This window comes from Pimephales promelas, chromosome 6 (genome assembly GCF_988280905.1).
Source record: "Pimephales promelas chromosome 6, fPimPro1.hap1.1, whole genome shotgun sequence".
NCBI classification, from domain to species: Eukaryota; Metazoa; Chordata; class Actinopteri; order Cypriniformes; family Leuciscidae; genus Pimephales; species Pimephales promelas.
The window spans coordinates 7,561,990-7,579,792 of record NC_142774.1 but is presented as its reverse complement, the minus strand read 5'-3'; the positions used below and the strand labels follow the sequence as shown (position 1 = coordinate 7,579,792).

General features: G+C 37.0%; 1 protein-coding gene across 3 annotated transcripts in view; it reads right to left on the bottom strand.

Annotated features, from left to right (window-relative positions):
• The window catches only part of bcl9 (BCL9 transcription coactivator), a 114,730-nt gene that overhangs the window by 27,775 nt on the left and 69,152 nt on the right, over nucleotides 1-17,803 (bottom strand). For all 3 annotated transcript variants that reach the window (XM_039688238.2, XM_039688254.2, XM_039688229.2), the window contains one exon: nucleotides 500-577. The gene's annotated coding sequence lies outside the window, so the exon portion shown is untranslated. The remainder of the gene's footprint in view (nucleotides 1-499; nucleotides 578-17,803) is intronic.

Genomic DNA, 17,803 nt, shown 5'->3' with positions numbered 1-17,803 from the left:
TTATATCAACATCTGTTTCGGTCACTGACTTAACCCAGAAACCGAAAATAGCTGTAGATGAAATTTCGTTGCATGATCCATTTCATAGGCCCCTATTTGTTGTTCTTTTAAACTTTCTATTCATCAAAGAATCCAATTTTTTTTTTACAAAGTATTATCATAGAAATGTAAGGCGGCAACACTGGTTTTAACATCGATAATAATAAATATTTACTGAGCAGCAAACAAACATGAGAATGATTTCTGAACATTTACTGAAAATTCTGATTTGCTAATCACAGGAATAAATTACAAGAAATATTAAAATAGAAAACGTAGTTCACAATACTACTGTTACTATATTTCTGGTCAAATAAATGCAGCCTTGGTGAGCATAAGAGACTTATTTAAAGAACATAAACTCTTGAACATGTATGAAACCCATAAATACATCACAGCTGTTGTTTGACATGGATGTGTTAACACGGGCATGAAAATAAGATATGTACGCTGCACTCACCATGTCCCTCTTTGTCACGATATAGCTGTGGCCATGACTGCACTGACTGCAACAGAACACCACCAACCGCACAACGATCTAAGAGAGAGAGAGAGAGACAGAGAATGCACATTTATTAAACGCACTCAGAGGGCCAATGTAACAACACTGAGGAAATGCTTTAAGAGGGAAGAGTAGTGTGTTAAAGCCAAATCTGCAGAATGGACTGAGGTAATGGCTTTATTAATAATAGATGGTCGAACCAGATTTTGATTGAATGACACTTGTTTGAAATGTGTATCATTATGAAGAACCTTCAGAATCGTCAAGCTTGTCAAACCCTCTTCAACACTCTCACTATGCTGTAACATAACCATTATGAAGCCTGTGAAAGGAATACATCAATCAAATCACCATCTACTCACCCATGCCATTTAATACCTGTATGATTCCTAGTCTTAATATGCAAAAGCAAGAATGACATTTGAAAGTGGATAGCAAGAATTTATGCTTTTTCCGTCATAAGCTACAGCTCAAACGTAGCCGGGATGCCAGCCGGTATTAGCCCCGCCCACAACATATGATGACGTCAGTCCAGCTCAAATGTATAAACCTTATGCACCAGAGAAACATGGACGCCGTCGTCTTTAGAATATTGTCTTTGAACTTCCGTTTTTGCAATTAGTAATTAGCTGGTGAAGTGAATTTACTTATTGTAGAGTTAAAAAACGTTATCATGAGCATTGTAAGGTTTATCATAAGCATTGTAAAGCAGATCTTAACAAATCTCGACCGGGGATTTTTTTTACGAGCAGTTATTCTTACCTATGCAAGGTCGTTGTGAAAATACAGACCGGAAGTCAGAAGACAACGAGCGCAATGCTGAAAAGGGGCGGGGCTACATAAAGGGGTGATGAACTGAGAAATCAAACAACAACAAAAAAACACTAACATGTAAAGTCTTTGGAACAAGCACGAACACAGCAAAGTAGACCGATTTAAATGCATTGACCAGGAGAGGGACTCTTCTATTCCAAGCGTGATGAAGTCTGCAAGCTTGTACCTTGCAGTTCAAGAGTAAGTGAATGAATAAAAGCGAAAGAGAAAGTGTGAATCTGTGTGGGTGTCCCCAAATATAATAAACTTAGACATGAAAAGCACTGGTAAAAACAGTCGCCCACAAACTAGCTTCAAAGCCCACAATCAGACAAAGAGCGGAGAAATACAACAGTGTGAAGAAATGACGCATTGTTTTGTTTTAAAGTGACACTCTAAATCCCATCAGAGGCACTCTCATCATATAATAAGGTCACTTCCTACTCCAAACAGGAGCTGATCTACATCCAGTTTCCTCTTTTCCCAAAGTCGTTAAAAGAATCTTCCTGGCTCATTGTCATTGCCAAGTAGTGCTGTCACTCTAATGTTATTGGTAGACTGTACGTCTGGCCATATCTATACAAAATACCATCACAAGTGATGTATACAACTAGGGGTGTAACAATATGTCGTGCCACAATATATCGCAATACAAAAATGCAACAATATGTATCGTGGATAGCCCCCCCAAAATAAAAATTACTGTGTGAGAAAAAAAAAAAAAATTTTTTTTAAAGTTTTCAGAGTTTTAGAGTCAGAACTACATTGAACTACTATATACAATGTTGTTTATAATGTATAATAATGCAATGTGGGAATATTTGTGGGTCCTGATAATGCCAAATATCTGATGTTACCAGTAAAGTGTGGCTGACATTATTTTAAATATATCTGGTCAGGGAAAGCGTGCAAGCGTCACCATTGTCCTTGGGTTACAAGCACCAACTCCAAACCTATTCATTTAAACCTACAATGTAATATCTAAGTTAGCATTTTAAATCAACAGTACATTTTTTGTTAACCTTTTACCATGTCTTGGAGTATCGCAATAATATTGTATCGTGAGTTCAGTATCATGATATGTATCGAATCGTGACATGAGGGTATCGTTACACCTCCATATACAACTAAATCAATTTTAATTTGACTTGGAATAAATGACTTTAAAGGCTAAAAAGAAACCGCATGCTCACAGCAGTGTTCAGTGGATTAAATCATTTACTAGATTAACGATCGATCAATCAACAAATTAAACTCACTCATACTGTCATAAATTATTAAAACGTCAATTAAATTTGACAAATAATCAATTTCCTTGTCCATAATAGTCAACGTAATGCAGGGAAAATTGTAAAATGAACTGCAGCAGTATACTAAACGTGCATCATAAAATTACAATACTCGAACTGTAACGTTAAATGTATGAATTAAACTCAGACTGTCGACAGTTTCTTTTCTATGGATCTTTTTATAATCCATGTATGTGGTTACAGTCAAATCATATAAAACAGTGAAATCGTCCTCGAACTCATCTGTCTTGCCTGTATTCGAGACAGTGACGCGTAAGCTCCACTGAAACTCTTCTTTCCTATTGGATATCGCTCGCGAAAATCGCTTCTCATTTGCATAAAGTTGAAATTTCTCAACTTTTGTTACTTGACATGCCCACATTCTTTCACCAAGGCTGTGTGTCCACCAAAGCTTTTTTAGCATGCTGAAAACGCCAGACGCTCTGCTGAAGACGCCGTGCTTTGTGCGCTTGACGGCGTCTTGTCAGATCAGCTTTTTTTTCGTTAAGACGTTTCGTTACTATGATACAGAATATCCGCAGCACAGTTTGCTTGTAACTGATTTCGCAGATAATTTGTTTCATACTAAAAATTTATTTTTCATCCATTTTGTTTGGTTAGCTCTGTTGGTTGATGTTGTTGTACAGAAAGAATGTTGTGACAGTTGGTCGGTGTTGTTTAGTCCCGCCCCTACTCCACTGTGATTGGACGGGTGGGTAAAAAGTAACAGTGATGAGTGCTACATTTTATTCAAAGTTGAACATTTTTCAAATCTCAGCGACCAGTAAAAAAATTCTGGGCGCTCGGCATTTCAGCGTGAAAAAAAAAAACGCTCAGCGCCTCGTTACGCTCATGGCGTTTAAAAAACGCGGCGCTCCCATGGAAAACAATTGAAAACATACGCCAAGCACATGGAAAAACGCTTTGGTGGACACACTGTCCAAGGATCACTGTTGCTTGTGTCGGCAGCGCTCCATTGAAATGAATGGGATCATGTCGATTATGTTGATTATGATGAAATTTGTATTATTTATACTACTTTTAACTGGATAGTGGTAAAGGTGGGTGGTATTGTGAACTAAAGTTCCTACACTCTATTTGTTGAAGCATGTGCACGATTCAACAGGCATAGTATTTTGGTTTAATAAATGTGAGCATTAATTTTAAAAAGGCATTTAGTTGGGTCAGCAGAATATTACACCGAATCAAACCAGAAGAAACTCTGCATCTCCACATGAGAAGCATTTATGTGCTGTTTCTAACAGCCAAATTATTTCTTCTAATGTGACATCAATTGGCCATATCATCGGAGGAAGTCACATTCAGTACAAGCTCCAGTGTGATCGAGACCGAACGACTGCAGAATCCAGATTATTCCATGGTCACCAGCACAGCTCAGTGTGACTCGAATGTGTTTAAGGACAGCGAGAGTGAGAAACAGACGTTGACAATGTGACTGCAAAGCAGATTCTGTGTTTGATAAATACATCAACACAATGTTTTAATTTCTCCTACACATACAAACGTTTTCCAACATCCCTGTGTCTCGACATAGGAAAAGCAATTTGGAGATTGCATGGATGGAAACAAAAATAATAATAAGTAAATGGCTGTACTATGCAAAATGTCCAAAATCAAATAAAATGGGTAAATAACTGTACAGTACAAACTAAACACCTCAAGTAGAGTTAGCTGTCAGCATGTAAAGTACTCCTGTCACTAAAACTTCTATTTAAAAAAAAAGTCAATTATCCACTAATAGAATAGTAAGTTTAGTAAGACAACTAGCCTAGTTGTCCGTTGTGATCCAATTGCATTCACACCCACTATTATCGGTCTTCTGATGCTATACAATAGAAAACCAACAGACTAAAAGTTTAGCATTTCCACTTCAGCATTTACTACATCATGAGAGTGAGTTATTAATGGAAGTTTTCATAATGGGGTGATTGTTCCTTTAAATCCACTATGAAAGCATAAACAACCCGTATAACTTTAACAATCTCACAAAACATTAACGACTTTCCTCGCCTTCCCTTGTTTCCCGTCAATCACATCAAGGCTTTTCTCATTCAGCATCTAAAAACATCCTTCAACCTGCCCGTGTCTACGCCCAGGCTTATGTAATAGTCAATCTATATAACAGTTTTATAGTTATGCATTAATTAAAGGCTTACAAAATTTGTATCCGCACCAAGCTAGGTGATGCCAGACAAGCACAACGAGGTGCTAACAAAAGCATTATGTGCATTATGTGCTCCTCAAATGGGAGTCGTCATGAGTCTGTCAGATAATGTTGCCTCAAATTAGAAGTTCTTTTGTGAGCGAACACACACACACCCTTGCATTCAATCAGAGGACAGTGACACAAGCAGACATGGTGGTATGACTTAACCTTTTGCTGCACTTTCACAATAGAATTCCACACATGCTCCAACAAACCAGTTTATGTGTTCAGGGAAGATTGGTGCAGAAACCTATAGGTTTCCCTGCCATTGGAAGCCAATGAGTGAACTATCCCTTTAACTTATTAGATCAAGAATACAGTAAAAACTGTAATATTGTGAAAAAGTATTCCTGTAATGCAATATATTCCTGGGACGTTAAATCTGAATTTTCCCATCATTCAGTCTCACATGATCCTTCAGAAATCCTTCTGACATGTTGATTTGCTGCTAAAAGAAACATTTCTGATTATCATCATTCAATGATGACAAAGTTGGGCTAGTGTTGGGCGATATGCGCCATCTACTGTCCTATTGTCAGCCTGTGAGATCGCCTATACACAATATTATCACACATGCGGGGGATGCTACTAATCTGATTTTATTTACTTATTTACTCACATAATTATGCAGTGTATGAACCTAAAGACAGTTATTATGCCCATTTAATTTTAGTCAAAATATTATTAATAATTTGTAATTGTGGTTACATGGCATTAAAATGTTTGTGAATGTGCTATGGAAACACAAAATGCCGTTTTCACCTTGAAATAAACAACTCTATAAGAATTATGTGCTCTTTTATAACAAGCACTCTTGACAATTTGTGAATATAGCCCATCACCTTGCAATTCATCAGGTGAATTTTTCTTCACCTTGTTTTTTAGTCGATTTGTCATTGAGGAGTCCTCAACCTTCATATGCGAGTGTCAGTGTTGCAAGTGTGCGTTTATGCAGTGATATTGTTAAGAACTTAGGAAAGGCAGATGAATAGTTACTAATATTAATTTGACAATACTAGCCTGATACTAACAACAACAAAATACATTAATTGGAAAATGAGCCAATTATCACCTTGATATCGTCAAAGGCATCGGGGATATTTCTAACTATCGTCGATACACTCATCTATCGGCACATTTTATTGGGCTGCTTAATGTTTTTGTGTTAACATGCTTTTTAAGATTATTTGATTAATAGAAAGTTTCAATGAACATCATTTTTTTAAGAACAGTGAGTGAAGACATTTTTTGCTTTCCATTTATTCAATTCGTCTTTACAAAGCCAAAAATGTTGCTGCTTCCATTCTCACAAAATGTGCCTTTCCTTTTTTTTAATCAATCAATACGAGTCAACAACACCGTCAAAATATTCATACTTTGAATGAATAAATTGAGGCTACATCATGACGGTTTCAACAAAATATTTAAACTTGGCTAACACCTGCCCAATCAGATGATTTTTATTTATTACATACAATACATATTCAGAATTTTAAACAGAACATAAAAATAAAAGATTCAAGTTAAGATTATAGAACGATTAAGTAATAGTTCACCCAAAAATCTAGATTGTCATCATTTACTTATTCCAAACCTGTATGTTTTTATCTTGTATGATTAACGGATGAAATCATATGGTAAAATATCCCAAAAAAAATTTCCATACAATAAATGTGATCCCCTTCCACTTGCAGATTGGATATCATATTATGTGGATATTATTTTGTGTTCTACACAAGAAACAAAAGTTTAGAATGTAATGAGCATTAAACTCCTCATTTATTCACCTTTAACAGTTATTGGCCAATTGTCTTTAATTGGCCAAACAATTGACTAATATATTGACCAAACCAATTCATTGGCTATCTCAACAAGAAAGCGATCAAGGAAATCAAGAAGCAAAGAGATTATCCAAATAAAGTTTCAGTAGCCACGTTTCCATTACAGATTTGCACAAAGTTTTTTTGTTTTATTTTTTTTTTTTATGGGAGACGTAGGTGTGTTTTCCAAGCATTAAAAGGCAAGAAAAGGCCCTTATACTTGTGAGAGGCATGTATGTGATGTTTCTCCCTCATATCTGCTTCAAGGTCTTGATTGTGGCTTAGAATACAGTATTCCCGTAATTCTTTTGTCTTATTAGCTTAATGAAGAATGAACTCGGTCTCGTCTTCTGCCAAACATGCCGCACCGTCTACGCCAGGTGTCCTGTAAATGCTCAAAAACTGTTTCCATTGCAGTTTTGCAAAATATTCCTTTTACAAATTGCCTGAAAAACCCCGTCATGAGAGTGTAAAAACTATATTGATTGTTTCCATCGGCCGTATTTTCAATTTGTGCAATTTGAAGGGTAATGGAAAGGCTGCTAATGATGTTAAGGCCGCGTGTCCACCAAAGCGTTTTTCCACGCGCCTGGCATATGTTTTCAATGGGAGCGCCGCGTTTTTTAAATACCATGAGCGTAACAAGGCGCTGAGCATTTTTTTCACGCTGAAACGCCGAGCGTTTTTTACTGGTCGCCGAGAGTTGAAAAATGTTCAACTTTGGATAAAACGCTGTAACTTCTTACCCAGCCGTCCAATCACAGTGGAGGAGGGGCGGGACTAAACCACACCGACCAACTGTCACAACATTCTTTCTGTACAACGACATCAACCAACAGAGCTAACCGAACAAAATGGATTAAAAATAAATTTTTTGTAAGAAACAAATTATCTGCGAAATCAGTTACAAGTAAACTGTGCTGCAGATATTCTGTATCATAGCAACGAAACGTCTCAACGGAAAAAACACTGCGCTGCCAAAACGCTCTCAAGCGCACAAAGCACGGCGTCTTCAGCAGAGCGTCTGCCGTTTTCAGCTGGATAAAAATGCTTTGGTGGACACACGGCCTAAGACCAAACTGGTATTCCTCATCTTAAAAAAGGACAGATATCCTTCTTACACCAGGATTTCCCAAACATAACATAACTCAACAAAGGTCCCCAAACTGTTCACAGACAATGCAAACATGCATTTATGGATGTATTCTACCATTCTGCTTTTTTTATTTTTCAATTTAACTCAAAAAGACCCAGCCAGAAAAACACTGTTCTACAAAACACCCACATGCCGTTTGGGTGTTCAAATGGCCATTTCTATCAGGCGTGTGTCTGTTTCCTCCACAGCACCTGAACATATTCCAAACGCATTAGCCGTAAACTGTGCAGGCCTGGGCTGAACCCAGCGAACTTAAACAGTAGACAAATGTTCAGTGCCTCTATCCCTTCTCCTCCTCATTCTCTCTAAATGCAGCGCTGCACTCTTGGCCGTGTACGTTCCTTTGTTCAGTGGAGTGTCTGTGTCTGTCTAGTGAAGTGAGCTCTCCTGATCTGAGACCACCGCTGGCATGGATAACACTCGCTCCTGTGTGTATGTGTGTGTCTGTGGTAGAAGGCTCTCCTGCTTGGCTACCAGAGTTGGCATGGCGTTCCCGCTCCCTAAATGCAAGACTAAACTTCTCTGTGCGTGTGTGTGCGTGTGTGTTGTTGGCATGGTGCTGCAGGCTTCTACAGGCCGCCAAAGGCCTGGCGCCATGGTGACATGATGTCAGACGACCAGCTGGTGAGAAGGGTGATGTGCACTGGCACGTAAGTGTGTGCACGTGCGTGCATGCATTCACACACAACTGGAGAAAACGAGCATGCTTACACACAATACAATACTTCATGTACACAATGCATGGCATCTACAAATTTTCTAACTCAATTCAGTGCTTGAAAGACTAGTCAACTAATTGTCTTAAGATATCCCTGAATAGATAAGATTTTCATTTAGTACTTCATGTACTAAATCACTGAAAAATAAATTCATTAAAAATAAAAAAAATTTTTACTAAAACCGACATAATAATAAAAAGTAATTCAAAATATTAATAAAAAAAAAAATGATAGTGGTGGTATCTCAGTGATATTTAACACTGGCACTTAGGGCTGGGCGATAAAACGATAACGATAATTATCGCGATATAATTTTTCTTGATAAAACGATAAATGTCTAGTCTATCACTATAGGCTAATAATTATATGACATGACATTAAAAAAAAAAAAAACGAAAAATAAAATTAACTATGCCTAGGTTAATTTATGCATTGCAACATTTCAATGTGCAGTTAAGAAAATGATTTGTATAATGCAATGTAAGCAAAGCTATTTCCATGGCAAGAACGGGGTAAAAATTGGCTAAATAAATAAAGATGAGGGATAGACAAAAAATAAAATCATTTTACATAGAGAAAGACGACTTTGTGGAAAGTTTCAGGATGATAATACAATCTGTAGCATAAAATATGATATTTCAATAAATGTGGTTTTTGGACCCAAATTATTTTTATTGTACAGACAAAAAAAAAAAAAAAAAAAATTGGAACCTATTAATTCTTTTGAGTGCGCAGAAAAAAAAATCATTTTCAATTTTGGGAGAACTATCCTTTTAACTATTTGATCACCATGACCCATGCTTAGAATTACTTCACATTAACTGGCAAAAACACACGTGTCATTTGCAAATCTGTTTCATATAGATTCCAGATTTTCAGGACACACACACAAAAACAGACAAACATCCAACAAAATTACACCGTCAAATTCATGTCCATTTAGCAGGCTGGCACACAGACCCCCTACATTCACTTATGAACTGGCACACAGATCCTCAGGCCCAAACCGCTCTTGGCTTGGTGGGTGTAAACTGGCACAGCTGGACCTCTCCATATCCCACAGAGGCTGAAACTATGAACACATACACCATAAAGGACACAGCTTTAGGTCAGCAGTACCCAATAATTGGCAAAGGCAAATTAGAAAACTTATATTAACACCTTTCCAATGTAGACTCAAGTACGGCCAATATGGCATGCATGGCATAATGCAATGATGCAGCGGATGGCAAATGCTGAAGTGTTGATAAAAAAAAAAATGAACAAAATCAGAGATTTATGGCATCTGCAATTCAAATAGGTTAAAACTAGTTCAATTCTTAAAAGCTTTCACACTGTTTTTGCAGAAGGCTTGCTGCGGTAATCGTGTTTTTTTCTAGAACAAAAACCCATTTAGACAACAGTTGGACAACAGACGCTAGTCACGCTACAATAATAAACTGAAAGGGCCTGCTCTGCTTCATACAGTGCAGCAGGAGTTAAAGTGATAGTTCACCCAAAAATGAAAATTCTGTCAGTATTTACTCACCCTCATGTTGTTCCAACCCCGTAAGACCTTCGTTCATCTTCAGAACATGAATTAAGATATCATTTTCATTTTGATGAAATCTGAGAGCTGGATCACTCCTCTATACTAGATTCATAGGCTTCTTGAGGGATTGAAACTTGCCGGCCTCGAAAAGTTATTAAAGACATCATTAAAACAGTCCAAGTGACTACAGTGGCTCAATCCTAAGTTTATCAAATAGTATACTATCAGTAGTTTTGCAGTACCGGTATACCGCGCATCCCTAGATGATGGCGAAGGATTTTGTGCGCAATAGATTCTGGTCGTATATATACAGAGCGGAGAGTGATTGTGAAGCGAAAGTGAAAAGCGAGACACTACAACACCACATGAATTCAGACACTACATCCATCAGCGTCAAATGACGACCATTTAAAACTCCTCTACCGTGGCATCATTGGATAGTAAAGTGTCTATTAATGCAAAGTCCAGAATCTTGTAGTAGTAGGATATCCGAGTACATTTCACCTACCAATTTTTTTTATTATTTTAAGAATAAATATATAATTTTAAATGAATGATTCATTGACACACTGTTTAATTGCTGTATGAATCAGCATTTTAATCATTTATCTGACGCTTTTATCCAAAGCGACTTACAATTGCTATATATGTCAGAGGTCGCACGCCTCTGGAGCAACTAGGGGTTAAGTCGACTCAGGGACACATTGGTGGATTCGAACCCGGGTCTCTCAAAACCAAAGGCTTGTGTCTTATCCACTGCGCCATTACCACCCATTTCTGAATGAATCTCTTGAATAAATGATTCAATGACTCCTATTAAACGAATGAAAAAGGAATCAGGACCAGACTCATTAGATTGCTTTTGACTCTCTACTGTTTGCCTGACACCCAGAAATCCATGGTGAAAAAGGAAGCCAAGATGGACAACTGGGTTGGGGGTTTTGTCTACATGAATCAATGTAATTTCAGAGTCCCACTGCACATTAGCATGAATGACATGCAAACAACAGCATGAATTTCACACAGCGTCTGTGCAGAAGGTAAAGGAGCATCCTTGATCTTAAAACCTAATTCCTAAATTAAGCTTGGCAAAATAGTGTGCGCACCAAGATTAGCAAAGCAGTATGGTTTCACGCAAAGATTAAAAGAGCCTTTTTCGTTAAAGCTGCTCTGGATGACAGCTGTGAGGGTGGACAGATGGTGCGCTGGCCTGTAGGGGAGAAGCCAGCGAGATTGTCAGGACAGGGTTACTTGGTCACCAGTGAGAAACCATGAGACTAAAAAGCTTATAGCTGCAACGCAGCACCCAGCGGCCATGATTAGCATTTAATGACGCTTGCATACTGAGAACACTACTCTCTGAGACAAATATGGAAGAGCCCTAAAATGTCTTGAGACTGCTAAATAGGGTTACAACTACCATTTGGTAAGAAATAAAAACATTTTGTTTTAAGTCAAAGAAAGTCAAAGAATAAATCTAGGACTATTTAGATCATATTTCTCAGACCTTTTTCTGGTACACGTACTGCTTAAATCAAACTGGGAAGGGTCATAGCATTTGCAGATTGTTGTGATCATGAGCTGCCTTAAGATTCTCATCCCTGCTGTACAATGATTTATTGCTTGTCTTTGTCGACTCAAACAAAAGGTAAAGAACTTAAAAAGTAATCGCAATTAAATTGCGATCGCAATATTGGTTAAAAAAATTTTAAATAAAAAATAAAAAAAAATTCACAATTGACCGTTCGCTGGCCCCTCCCACAAAACGGCCATTGTCCAATCACACATCATAGCCACCGTTACTATGTGAGCTGCTCCGTCAAACATTGACTCCAAGCAAGATGGTGAAGCGGTGCGCCCACGGCGTTTGTAAATCGGACAAGACACTCCGAGAGATTGTCTGGAGAAGTTGTGTTTTTTTCCCTTTCCAAAGCCCAAAACACAAAGCGAGTGGTGCCTAAAATGGATTAAACATAGGATAGCCCCAATCCCAGTTAAACGTGTTGAACATGGTTAACTCGCGTGCAGCGTGCGTGAGACTGAGACATTGAGATTAGTCAAATAATCACGGAGAAAGCAGATCAAGAGGATCCACATTTTCAAGAGGACTTAGGCCCCGTCTACACTACTGCGTTTTCGTTTATAAACGGAGAATTAAAACGAAAACAATCCCAGTCCACACCAGCGTTTAATCTGCGTATTAGAAATGATCTCAGTCCACATTAAAACGACTGAAAACGCGGATCACGTGACCATTCACCAACAAGTGCAAAAGGAGGAGGGTTAAGTATGTCTAGGATGTTTTTAGTATAGGATTAGCCTATACTGATATAAAAGGTTCTCATTTAAAATTCTTGAGATTTGATTGTATGTGTGCACTTTACCACTGTATAAATGTGGTTAGCAGGAGTCTGAAGCTCTTGCTCTCTTCATTCGCTTGAGGCTACAATTTGGCTAACAGACTTGGTGAGCTGCAGGTCGATTTAATGCTGCTAGATTCTCTCTGAAAACAGACAATGATTACACTATTACACAACACTCCACTTGTAATCTGCAAATTTAAACTACAAATTAAATTTCAGGCCATTTTCTGAACTGTTTAATAGATATACTCCCCAACACCTTACCAGCAAACCAACTACAATAAGATAAAAGAAAAAGACTAAAGATAATTCCTTACATTCCTCACATACTACAGCAGGACCATAATAATCAGACATTACTTAAATTTACACTATAGTAGTGACTGATTACCATATTCATGCACATTTTAATTTGCATCCCTTCTGAAAAAAACAAAACAAAAAAAAAAAAACATCTAAAATCTGACCAAGTCTCCCAGGCAGGCTGGTTTTAGAAAGGTTTTGACCACTTTTTTAAAGCTGATCTTAAACCAGCCAAGACAAGCTAAACAGTGTTAGAAGGTTTTTCCTGCAGCAGGGCAAATGAGGCAAAAGGAATAAATAAAAAAGCAAAAGTGCAATAGTAATACTATACAATTTGGTGGCACTAAGAGGTAAATAAACAATGCAAGCCAATACAGGCTTCTGCTTTATCTAACATAAACTGAATAAGAATAATTGAGTTCAATCTACACTAGCCTACAACTTCAGTCTCTGGTGATCTGATCGATTGCAAGTGGTCAGACCTGTACAGTGTCCAAAGTGTTTTGTGATCCAAACCATAGTGTACACTAATGATGCAGCCAAGAAAACAGCACAGCACAGGATATCCCACTCATCATCTGTCAATCAACTGTTGCACTAAAACAATGATTTTAGAATTTCCCATTTACATTAACAAGGAAATAACCCTCCAATTGGAGAACTATAAAAAACACCATGTATGTAGGCTATATGCACAAGATTTCACTGAAACTCTCCAGTTTGCCTTATGTCACCATTCATCATGTGAAGCTATTCAGGTGTATACACTCCAAAAATGCTTGTTATTTCAACTCAAATTTGGATCAAATACTGACAAACCCAGTAAACAGTTTAAAAGACATTAACCCAAAGTTTGGGTTTGTCCGTATTTGACCCAAAATTGGGTTATAACAACCCAGCATTTTTTAGAGGGTATAGAAGTTGAATAACAAGAACTGTCAAACTATCAAAAACCACAGACCCCATTTGTGAGAAAATTCAATCCCAAGAGGTCACAGAAGACACATTTGGGACATATGCTACGACCAGGGTCGACATTTTTCAATCAGGGACGGCATCTTACATTGTCTAATGACCAGACGCGCGATATGATAAGATTCCAGTGACAAGCAATGTGTCTGTCCACACCAAAATGTGACAAAATCAATCCAAAATCACAATCAATCATAAAAAATAAAGCACATAAACATTATCCGAGTATCATCATTTCCATACTTTGTGTTGTTATTTCAGCATTGACGTTGCAGAGAAATAGAAACAGTTTTTCTAAAGTGCATTTTTGACATGCATATTTATTACCAAAGTGTAAAGGATTAAGCCTACATTAGACATAGTTCGATAGTTGGACATTTAGACAAATAAGGCTGTGTGGACCATAAAACATGAATCAACCTATTTTCTAAACATTATTAAACTGTTTGTGTAATAAGTTTCAGCCATACTTTTCTTTTTTTCTTTTTTTTGGAGTTTGAATCAAATGTCATAAGTCAATCTTCCATTGAAATGACAGACTTCCCTTTGGTGGCGTATGCCAGACTTCTCCAATCATTTAGTTGGCTTAAACCCGACCACTTTTATAAACCGACTGAAAGCTAGCATTCAGATCTGCCTCCATCCAATCAACACCTGACGGAACCAAGTCCCACCTCACTAAACGGTTCCACTCGGATGTAATTCACAATCACAATGCAAAAAAAAAAAAGATGTGCCGCTACTTCTGTTACATCATGACTTTAAAGCTGATGATACAAAGTCAGGGCCAGAGTGGGGTTGCTTGGGCACTTTCCATTGAGATTAGGGCTGAGTATCGATTCAGATGTTCCAATTTGATTCGATTTCGATATTCACAAGTTTTCAATTAGATTTCAATTCTAAATTCGATTAAAATTCCCAATTCGATTCTCGCTTCGACTCAATGAATACAGATTTATTACAAATCCTATATTTAGAAAACAGAACAGAACATAAGTTTACAAACGGTTAATTAATAAAAATAAATGAAGAGCCACAAACCTGTATATTAATTGTTATTTTAGATACACTTGTTGGGTACATTAAAACAGAAGCCAACTCTATATTTCAAATGCATACAATAAATAGAGAGGGTTTTTGCATGCCTTGATCAAACAGGATCAGGTTATTATACATTTAAGATAAAACAAACAGAATATCTCACAGCATTAGCTGTAACATGGAGGCTGCAAGCCTATTAACAGTGTAGGAAAACTAACACTGGCTTTTGGGTAAAAGGTAAATAAATATGGGGGTAAAAGAACGATTTGCGGCCTTTGCAAATCGATTTGGAATCGAACACATAAAAATAAAAATAAAATTTTTTTTTGCCCAGCCATAATTGAGAAAGGGCAACAAATTTCTATCTGGGTACCTTAGATCAACTGTGGGCCCAGTGTCTTAACCTGGTTGCACATTGACTGCAACATTGCTCAAAAGTTGCCTTAGTGCTGAGCGGTATACCAAAAACCAGTGTATATTTTTCTTATGATATTAATTTTCAATATACAGCAATACCGATGTATTTCATTTTCATTTACATTTTCAGTAACAGACGGACCCTTTACAATGTTGCACTTGTAATCAGTGACTGCGAGGCGAGGCCGAGTGCTCTGGTGTTACGTTACAGGGAAGATGGATGCTGCAGAACTATGGCGTTATTTCCCTGTCAAATGTCGAGAGCGCACTATTGTAGCACCAAAGTACATTAATATAATGCGTGAGCACGAATCTCTCCTCTTCCCCAGATAACAATTTTAGGTTATAAGAACATTTTCATAATGTTCCCATCAAGTTATAAAAACATTATTCCTGAATGTTCTAGGAACATTCAAAACGTCCAGTTTTTTAGACGTTGTGTTAACGTTATTTCTTGGTTATAAGAACATTCAGCTCTCCCGTTATATAAACGTTGTATTAACGTTCTTGCTTGGCTATAAGGACATCATTCAAACGTCATTAGAACGTTCAATTCTCCCGATATATAACCGTTGTATTTTAACGTTATTTCCTGGTTATTATAAGATTGTTATTAGAATGTTAAGAAATAAAAATTTTATTACATGTTTGAACACATATTATGCATAAAATAAAATGAAAAAAACGTCATAAACCGGAAAACCGGTATAATTTTGGGAAAAAAAAAAAAAACCTTGATATAAATTTTTAGTCAAACCGCCCAGCACTAAGTTGCCCTGTGCATCATCACCATAAGGGACAGATTCAAATGAATAATGTTTCACATTCTCAAAAGGTAAATACCTCTCTGTGAAAAGCAAAAACAGAGTCTGAACATTTACACATGCAAATCCTACTTTTCCAGGAGAAACCAGCACTTTTTTTGACAAGCAACCTACTTGTTTGCTTCCAATTTATGCAAAACAAGCATTTGGGTTTTTGGTCAAAACTATTCCTATGAACTCAATGTTACATCACATTCAACTACAGTTTAAACTGCGACTATTATAAACTTACAAAAACACGTGTTTAGAAGTTTGTCAGTGATAAATTACACTCACAGGTAACCCAGGCAACAAGACAACCAATAAAGAAAAAGTATGACCCTCTCCGGTTAAAGGGCAGGATTTCCGCTGTGGCCAGTGGGGTTTATAAAATCCTCCTGCACATTTATCAAAATCACCTTTAATTATGAATTGCAAAGGAAATGCAAACCACAAACTAACATACACAGACCTGAAAGAGAGGATAGTACTATATCAAAGAGCAAGCAAATGGGCAAGACATCGAAAAGAATTCACAGAAACCTCATTCACGGACAAACAAGCACTATAAACTTTTCTCACCATAGACTACAGATCTTAGACATACAGAGAGACCATCCAGCTCAAAACAAATTAAAGACCATTACATCTTCCAAAAGACTGTAGCAATGAGGTTGCATTCTGCGTGTAGGTGTCCCAACTCACTTGTACACAAACTTTAATACAGTTCCTTACCTTAAGAAGAACACAAACACTACGTTTAACACTGCCAGATTTATACAATGGTCTGTCTGAATACACGATTCTGATTGGTTGGAAGATGTGCAATAAAACCATTTAATGCACAGGTAAGTTCCAAGTCAGTTTAATTATTGAAGCACACAGAGAACGGAAATCGCAACTTTAGAAATAAAATAGCTTTGCAACATTTCTCAGCAACAAGGTGGTTACATTACTATTTTTAAGTAATTAAACTTAAAAATAGAGATTGTTATTAGAGAGACACTGAACCTACGCATGTACGAATCCCTCTCTCTTGATAATTACGCATTCAAATAATCTTACGCACTACTTTATCTCGGTGGAAAAAAGTAAAATATAATCGATTTACTTTGCATTTTCCATTCAATTAATAGTAACAATAGAAAAGCAAACGCTATAATAGTTTTTCGTATAGTGTTTAATTTATTTAAAGCTGTCAAATAATTTTAGACAGAACTGTCCAAACAAACTAACTGGTAAACAGAAACTAATGAGGAAAGTGCAATCTCTTTCTTTGCATCAACTGAAAATTTTTGTTTCAATGAACTCAATTTTAAAGCAAACAGGTTACTTACTTAAAGTTAAACCAACAATATCTTTTTTCAGTGTACGCTGTCAAAATTAATGTCCAGCTTCCAACACTACGGCCAAAAATGCTAAATGTCGGACGAAAAATATGCTTTGGCAGATTTCGTGGTTTCAAAACCAATGAGAATAATTAGTTTATTAGTGTGTCGCCAACTCAATTCCAAGTTGTAAATGCCTACAGTTATCTTTGATCAAAAGACAGTAGGTTGCTACCATCAGTCACCTCTGGGCATACCAAAATCTACAGCCAAGCCAATGATACAGAATACGAAGAACATCTGCCAAATACGAGAATGGGACATATATTGAAAACGAAAATAAATCAAATAATTGATTCCCATTAACTCTCTCACAAACTCACTTTCACACAAATGTAGCAAATAAATGCCACTCATGCTTTGTAACATCTATACAGTGAAAATAATCATCCCTAAAAGCAAATGTCTTATCATGAACAT